Source organism: Triticum aestivum, chromosome 4D, assembly GCF_018294505.1.
Source record: "Triticum aestivum cultivar Chinese Spring chromosome 4D, IWGSC CS RefSeq v2.1, whole genome shotgun sequence".
In the NCBI taxonomy this organism is placed as follows: Eukaryota; Viridiplantae; Streptophyta; class Magnoliopsida; order Poales; family Poaceae; genus Triticum; species Triticum aestivum.
Window position 1 is genome coordinate 378,252,495 of NC_057805.1, and position 8,332 is coordinate 378,260,826.

Consider the following 8,332-nt stretch of genomic DNA (forward strand, 5'->3'; position numbering starts at 1 on the left):
GCAACATTGTTTTCGTGAAATACAGAGGCCCTTACGGTGGGTCCCAGCTGTCAGATGGAGGAATCATTATTTTGCGCGTAATAAGGAGGCATTTCCTTGCGTGCGGCTGTTGACCCAGCTGTCAGCCTCTCCACGTACAGTCCACTTCCGATGGATGTCGTTCATTGACCACGCCGCGCTGAGAGCACCAGGGCGGTGCACGACGGCGAGGCCTAGGAAGGGAACGACATGGAGCCAGGGAAGACTCGGCAGTTGTTTCCCACACGGAGGGGAGTATAAGGGTTTACTGGTTCGTCTGCCGTCGCCGGAGAATAACAGCAGGTGTGGGTGAGTAGAGGGATGTCTAGGCCAGTGATGGGAGTACGATGGGGTGGTGAGGCCTGCACGACAGCATAGCCGGCCGCGGGAGGAGGGAGAAGGCAGTCCCGGCGGCGCTTGTTTGAGCGGCTGGAGCAGGAAGAGCACAGATTGAAGAAGCACGACGGCCGTTGGATGGACATCCAACAGTCACTGCTCTCGTGTGTTGACTAAGTTGACATGACGTTGCGTGTGCGTCAACCTTTTTTAGGAAATCATACGCGTCAACCTATAGTAGGCGCACAAGTCAGCCTCAAATCTGTGGAAAACAACATACAACCCATCTGCCATTATTTCTAATAATTTACAGCCCATTTGCTAATTCTTAAGATTTTTTTGGAGTCCATCTTCTTTTTGTTAGCATTACACCCCATATTGTGGCCACGGTTAAAAATTATATGAAATTTTGCATATTCCGGTGCGGTCAACTGTTTTTAATCCCGAAATATCGAGTCGCATTCAAACTATTTTATGAAATAATTTATATAAATATAAAATCCAAATAATTTTCCACGCATAAAAATCAATGGAATTTAAAATATTGTAATGAAAAAAAATTGAATCTAACTCCCGGTTTGATGTGTTTTAAAAATGTACAACCTATTTCTGGGCAAACCGAATGAAACTCTCCTCGTCTTGAAAAATTTGCAGCCCAGCAGGGCTGATAAAGCAAGTGGGCCTCGTTTGGGTATTTCTTTTTGAAAAATAGAACTAGGCTAGCCATTTTCAGCAAGAAAAAAACATAACTGGGCTCATGATGTGGTAAACATAAATAAAACCCTGGCTAGACGGGCCACAGCCCCCGCACAGCCCCGTTGTTACCATGATCCATCGCTAAAACTAGTATAAATAACAATTGCTTGTTCCTAAAAAAGTAAATAACAACTGCGTGACCTGGTGGGTCCCTGGTGTCAGCCGCTCGTTGTGTAATTCTCTCGTTTATTGACTATGTTGACAATGGCATGAGCCCCAGATGTCCAACCATTAGGAGGAACCATTTTTTTGGGCTTGTAATAATGAGGCACTTGCTTGCGTACTGCCATGACGCTGGTGGGTCCCTACCGTCATCCTCTCCACATACAGTCATCTCCTTGTTCCTCTCGGTTGTTGATGACGTTGACAATGCAAGAGGGCGGCGCATCACGCACGGCGAGCGAACCAAGGCCGAGGACGACGGCGAGGCCTCAGACAAAACGAACAGGAGCCGTGGAAGATGCACCGGTCCAGTCGCAGGCGGAGGGGAATATGAGGGTTGATTGGTTCGGGTGCGGGTGCGTGTTGGGGCTGACGTCGCCGGAGAATAACGGGACATGTGGGGGAATAGAGGGAGGGACTGGCCAACGTTGGAGGGTACAGTAGGGCGGCGGAGGCGCAGCCAACCATGGGAGGTGGGAGCAGGCGGAGCTGACGGGGTGGTTTGGTTTGGGCTGTTGGAGGAAGAAGACAAGAGATAGAAGATACACGACATATGTTAGATGTCAATCCAACGGCCGGTAGGCAGAATCGTTTGTTGACTAGCTAGTAAGTCGACACCACCTTGGATAGTATATTTCCTCATGGGTCCCAAATGTTAGAATCCAAATCTGTCACGGTCATGTAGCCTTTCCTATGAAAATTTACAGCCCATTTGGTGTGCTAGTTCGAAATAAGTTTGTGGGTGCTGGTGGGGGCTAATCACTTGGCTTCTGTAATGCACAGTGAGCTCAAGCAGCCGGCGAGAGTGATGTTATTTCCCTTGGTTGGGATTTGTTAAAATATTTCACTCTAAATTAAATGAATGGCAAGCCATTTGCCTTGTTTCAAAGAAAATATGACAGTCACAGCCGAGTTGAAAAGGGCAAGAACATCTAACTCCAACTTACAAACTATACAAAAGCATGAGGGTTAATTGTTCATCAGGTTTAGACAAGACCCAGGTTGAAAAGGGCAACAACATCTAACTCCAGCACTGTTTTCGGCAGTCACAGTCAAATGGATCGGTCAGGTCCATAGAATGAACATCCTGGGTCGTAAAATTTACTGGATCATGACCACAATATGTTGTAAATAGAAGCCCGCACGTTCAGAAGCTCTTTTGCCCACCTGAAACTCCTTTTTTGCTCTTCGACATACCCATCCGTCAAAACCATGCTGCTGATAAACTTAAGCTTGATGGACAATAGTAACCTCACATTCTGCAGGAAGAATGTGACAAATCTAGTGTTTGCATGCTTGGCTACATATCGTTCTAGCGTTGTTGTCTTCAATCGAATGTCATGAGAATTGAGAAAATCCCGGTGCTTACGAATCCACCGATTGTTTATAACTTTCTTCCCCCGTCCTGTTGCCTAAATAGACATGAAGATTGAAAACAGTTAAGGTCTAAAAAAGAGTGTCGAAAGAGCAACAACTGAACGGTTAATTCTAGTACACTATATGCGGGCCTTGAATGTGCGTGAAATTATCACCTTTATATACAGCTTCTCCAGACATGGTAAGCATTGCAGCAAGCCAATAATCTTGTTCAGATCAAAACTATTCATTTGGATATATAAGATCTTGACAGAATCCAGCACCATTGATAGGCAATCCATGGAGAAACTCTTCATTGAGCATAGAACATAATATTAGTACAAAATGTGTACTCCGAGATGATATATAACTTATGCGCAGAAATTTAAAATGCAGCTTATGCTTACAAGTGTAGATGATAATATAAAGTACCTAAAGAACTGTGGAGCCAAACACCATCTTGAAATGAGCACAGAGATCATGTATTACACCCAAGGTCTCCAGTTTAGGCGCAAAGAGGGCGATTATTTGCGACGGTGAATAACTAGAATCAAGGATCAACCTTTGAAGTGAAGGGGCATCTTGGATGATGAGCTGCCTTCCGTCAAAAGAAATTCCAATTCTTACAAGGTTAGGCGACTTTATTTGGAGACAACCGATTCTAACTGTGAAAACAAGCACCAAGCACTCCAGGGCAGGGCAACTAGAGTGGATGATGCTGTGCAATGAGGCCTCTGATATACGAACCCGCACAAGTGAAAGTTTCTTGAGAAATGGGAGTCGAAGGTTTAGTACCAGATTGTCTGGTAGGTAGCACAACGCAAAGGTGGCGGTGTGGAGAGAGGAGGAAAACCGCGAGATGGACATCGGTGCTGAGGGCACAGGTAGATGGCGTTCGGTAGATGGTAGGTGATTTCCAGGGGAATAGTAGAAATCAAACAGTTGTAGTTCTGTGAATTCAGGGGATTTCAGCCAGGCGTCCACCATGCAGGGCATGGTATGCTTGCTCAGGTAGCATGACGGGATGCGGAGGCTTTGAACAGAGCCCTGGTGGGAGGAGATGATGGCTCTGGGGATTTCAAAATCATTGAACAGATATAGCTGACGACAGTCGAGATTAAGGGGCACGGCGCGCCATAGAGGGCGCCACCGAATTGAGAGGACTTGGGTGTGGTAGCAATCCTCGGTGGGGAGAAGCGAGATGATCTCCCCAAGGACGGCTTCCGGGAGATCGCTGATGTGGTCCACCCGAGATTCTACTGGTTCCTGGGATCCGGTGGGGGCAGGGTCGCCGCTTCTCCCCGTGATGCCGTGTGCGGGATCTACAACAGGCGCCGTCGCTAGCGGGAGCCTCATCTTCTTGGCACTGGGGTCAGCCGACTCCATTTCCTCGAGGGCGTCTCTTCGCGCTCACGGATTTGAGCAGAGTAACGAATGACGAGTCTAGTTTTAGTGCTAGTGAAGAAGAAGGGGAGCTGGGGTTTTCTGTAGTAGTGAGGAAGAAGGGGAGATGGGGTTTTCTGTAGGAGTGAGGTGAGGAATTTGGGGGTACGAGTTGAGCGAGCTGACGTCAGGTGGGTGGGAGTGAGGAGGAAGAAGAGCACCCATGTTTTTTTGGGGGGCGGTGTGCTGGGTGTGGGTAGCGCCTCTCATTAAGTAAATATATGGGCTTTTCAATTGATTTTATTATTTACTAGGGTGGATGTGCTGTTTTGTCTTGGGCCCAGAGAAACAATTACTACTAGTACTGTGGAGACACTCTACAGCTATGAGAAAAACAATTACTACTAGTACAGTGGATACACTACCGCTTCTGGCTCCTCCTAGGTCATCGAAACGTCTCCCTCTACTAACTGCAGTTTTACTTTTGTTCACCGACATGCGGGCCATGCCGCGCGCGGGCCCAAATGCCATCCACCAAATTAGAAGGCAGTATGCAGGCGGAGAGTCACCCGGTCGTAGCGCGGCAGTAACGAGCCGTCGTATCACAAAACCCCACCTCCCTGCAGTCTAAGTTTGACGGACAAGCAACCATCATTTCACTCTTCGCTGAATCCCCTTCTCCCTCACCGTCTTCAAGAAAGCCAACACTCGCATCTGCCACTGTTCTTCTCTCCCAACGAAGGGAAGGTAAGCGGATCCGTGATGTTGGTATATTTTCGTTCAGAGAAAAAAAGAACTTTTGCAAAGCAGTAACCGATCCTCACTCTCTTTTTTGTTTCATTGTCATTGCGATTGTGTTTTCCTTTCAGTGGTCTCCTAGTATTCGTCAGTTTCATGATGGACCAAGGAGAACCAGGCAAAGATCTGCCGATATTGGAGCAGACGCGGGAGGTTGATCCCCACGAGACAGAGAGCTCCAAGAAGATGGAGGCAGCCACCGAGCCGACCCCAGATACGCTCACGGCCACTACTGAGATGGTCAACGCCCCGTTTGAGGTTACAGCCCCCGTGGCACTGCAGGAGCAGTTTTCCCCCTTCGAGGATGTGCCCCCCCCGCTGAGCTGCCCAAGGTGATTTTCTTCTTTGCCGATCTCGATTGTGGTTTTTCATCTAAGTATGTGGTGATGAATAATGCAAAATTTTATTAGCTTCGATGCCATGCTATACATAGTGGTTTAAATAACTTGTGTTTCTTATACTGGAAAGTAATTCAGAATTTGTTTCTGTTTCAATTAGAGCCCTGATGCAGACAAGGATTGTGTGGTTGTACATGTCACTCGCTATGAGGCAGATGACCTGAATATACGCACTAGGAAAATAGAGTTCTTAGGCTGTTGGATCCTAGAAGCCATTTGCACTTATACCAATGTCGAGATGTATTCCAGCCTCACTGTTGTCAGGCGTGTTGTCCAGGGTGTACTGAAGCACAAGAAGTTCAAAGCCACTCCTTCGTTTGTGAGGCATACTGTTCTTGTCAAGCTTACGCAGGAAGATGACATGGCATGCCTCCACAAACAAGTTTATGAGTGGCAAGGCCACAAGGTTATCTTCATGAAGGTTCGCAGTATTGAGCTGTTGCCGGACGTCCTCAATGATGTTCATGGCAAGGTCCGTCTTGTGTCCACCCCAAATTAGATCGAGGCATGAAATAGTTGCCCCAGCTAGTGTTTAATAGTAGTTTGGATTGTGTCTAATTATCTGAACCTTCCGTATTATCGAGCCCTCTGGGCTAGTACTCTGTTTGAATCCGTCTATGGGAACTGCTGCTACTTTTGTGTGCCCGTGAATCATGTGAGAACCATCGTAATTGTTGCCGAAACATATGTGTCCTCACTAGTTTTTTCATGAATATGGAATGGTAAGACATAAGTTGTCATGGTTTATCATACGAGTAGTGTGTGTTTGATGAAATAGAGTACTCGTTCGACGTATACATAAGTACTTGTAAACACTATTGGTGCTACCCCACTTGTAAGCAGTTGTGCAAAACACGACACATTGGCTCAGCTCGCTTCAACACTAGGCTATCGACCAGCTAACAATCAATAATCTGCTGTCTGACATATAAGCAACTACTCCTACGTATCTTGTTACAGTGATTCATGCAGTTAACTGAGGCCACAATGTAAATTCTAAACGTTCACATGCTAGTCCAGCGTTCCTGTGTAACACTCACATTAAACTCGGCTTCATAAAAAACTTGAAAAGCATAAGTTAAGCAATTTTATACATCTCAATGATTCATAGAACATAACAAACATATACTAGTTCACAGCAAAAGACAAAGTTGTGAGAAGGTTTACAAATCAGGAAATAACAAGCAAGGCTTCTCTGAGCAAAGGGCCTCCTGACAGGCTTAAATTTCCTGTTGTTCACTCTGGTTTTTTCTTGTTGCCACCATCCAGGGTTAGGTTCTCTCATTCCAGAATAACCAATTATAATTGTGTTCTCAGCTGGAATGCTGAACTGAACCATGTAGTGTACTGACCAGCTGAAATTCTTGTGCATTCCACTAAATTTAAGCACCGCTATTTGCAGAAATAAGCAGACCACAATGCCTCTTGTCCGCGCACCTGTCCCAAAAACCTCCGTGCAGCCGTGCCAGCTAGTCCTCGGTCCATGGATGAACTGGTAGAAAGTGCATTCCGGACTAGGATGCAGTTGTTTTCGCTCGTCCCTGCACTGCAATCAGGAAGTAAAACGTACGAATCAGCTTCTTTTAGATTGCGTTGGTCATTCTACCTAGTTACTACCAATGTAGGAATACCTGGAACACTGGTGGTTAGAGGACGGCAGCTAGGAATAGCCATCTCATTTTGTGCAGTTGTACTAAAACTGAGGTGTGTACTTTTAATTGCGCAGATAGAAACGATATGGAGACAGACATCCCTGTTTGCGCAAATACGAAATACGGTTATTTAAACAGTGACAGATATTTGCAGTGGCGTATGATTAACAACAGCATCTATTGTGTTATAATTGGCACTAGATTGACAGTATGAAAGTGCCCTTAAGTAAGTAGCATCACATCACATCAACACTGCCACTAGATTAACATGCAGAACAATAGCATTAGTATTACTGTCATGAGAGTAGCACATGGTCAGTAAATGTGCAATCAAATTTGTGCAGTTCCACTGGGATGAAGCAATGTTAGCGGTGTGAGATTTAAGTGTAACTGCAAAAACACAATTCATGGGAAATAAAGCAAGACGGAAGCACTTCATAAAATGGTGGTGGCATTGCTTCAATTTATCGACGGCACTAGACCATTACTTATAGTGACATTAGGTGGCATTGCTTAATGCTTCATGTGATTTTACATTAATAGTAGCGATATGGGCGTAGGGACAGCAGGGGCATAAAGTGTTGAGGCAGATATGGTTGCCGAGAGCGGCAAACACTCAGGCAGCATGTCTGCATTTGTCCCATTTTTTATCTCCTCGGCGACATTTTCCTATGTGAGCACAGGAAATCTAGACCTGCTCATTCTCATTTGCGTTGTCCCCCAACACCCCTCACTTTCTTTCCTTTTTCAACCAAGAGACAGGTCCACTTCCCCCCCACCCTTCGCCATCCACCATGCTTTCTTCGCCTTTTCAACCAAGAGACCGGTTGGGTAGCCAGTATCTACTACTCTCCCCCGTTTCCTCTTAGAACCAAGTCCTAGATTCATGCTAAAGCTTTCCCACTTTCTTCCCTGTTTGAACCAACTCTTAGGTTCGACTGTATGAACTAGCTTTACCTCTAATAATAGTAAAAGTCTAGGTGGTTTTGGAACAACCGACGGAAGTAGAAAAAGATCCACACGCAGCCACGTGGGGAGCTGGGGCAGTAGAGCAAGGCACGTTTTGAAGGAATATATACTTGAGGGTCGTCGGCATGTGGCAAAGATGGCGTCGGGAGGCCGCATCTTGGCCACAATACCGCAGGGAGGAAGAAGGGGTCGGAGGCCCTCCCAAGCTGGCGCTCTCTCGGAGAGAACGACACGGCCGCCGATCGGGATGCGCGGGCAGCCATTGGTCTCCTCCCTCGCCAACAATGACAGCGTGAACGATGCACCTACACCCCTGCCCCGGTCGAGGTGGTCCGGCCGGATTTGTGACCAGCCTTGAGCAGAGAGAGTGTTTGGCCACCTATGTCTTGCTTAGAAATGGAGAGCATGAGAGAGTGAAAGAGAGGAACCCTAGTAAAGCAAGCGCTAAGGCTCTTGCTTATATATAGTGGAGTGATTTTGTTGTACCAGCTTCAAAAAAATGTG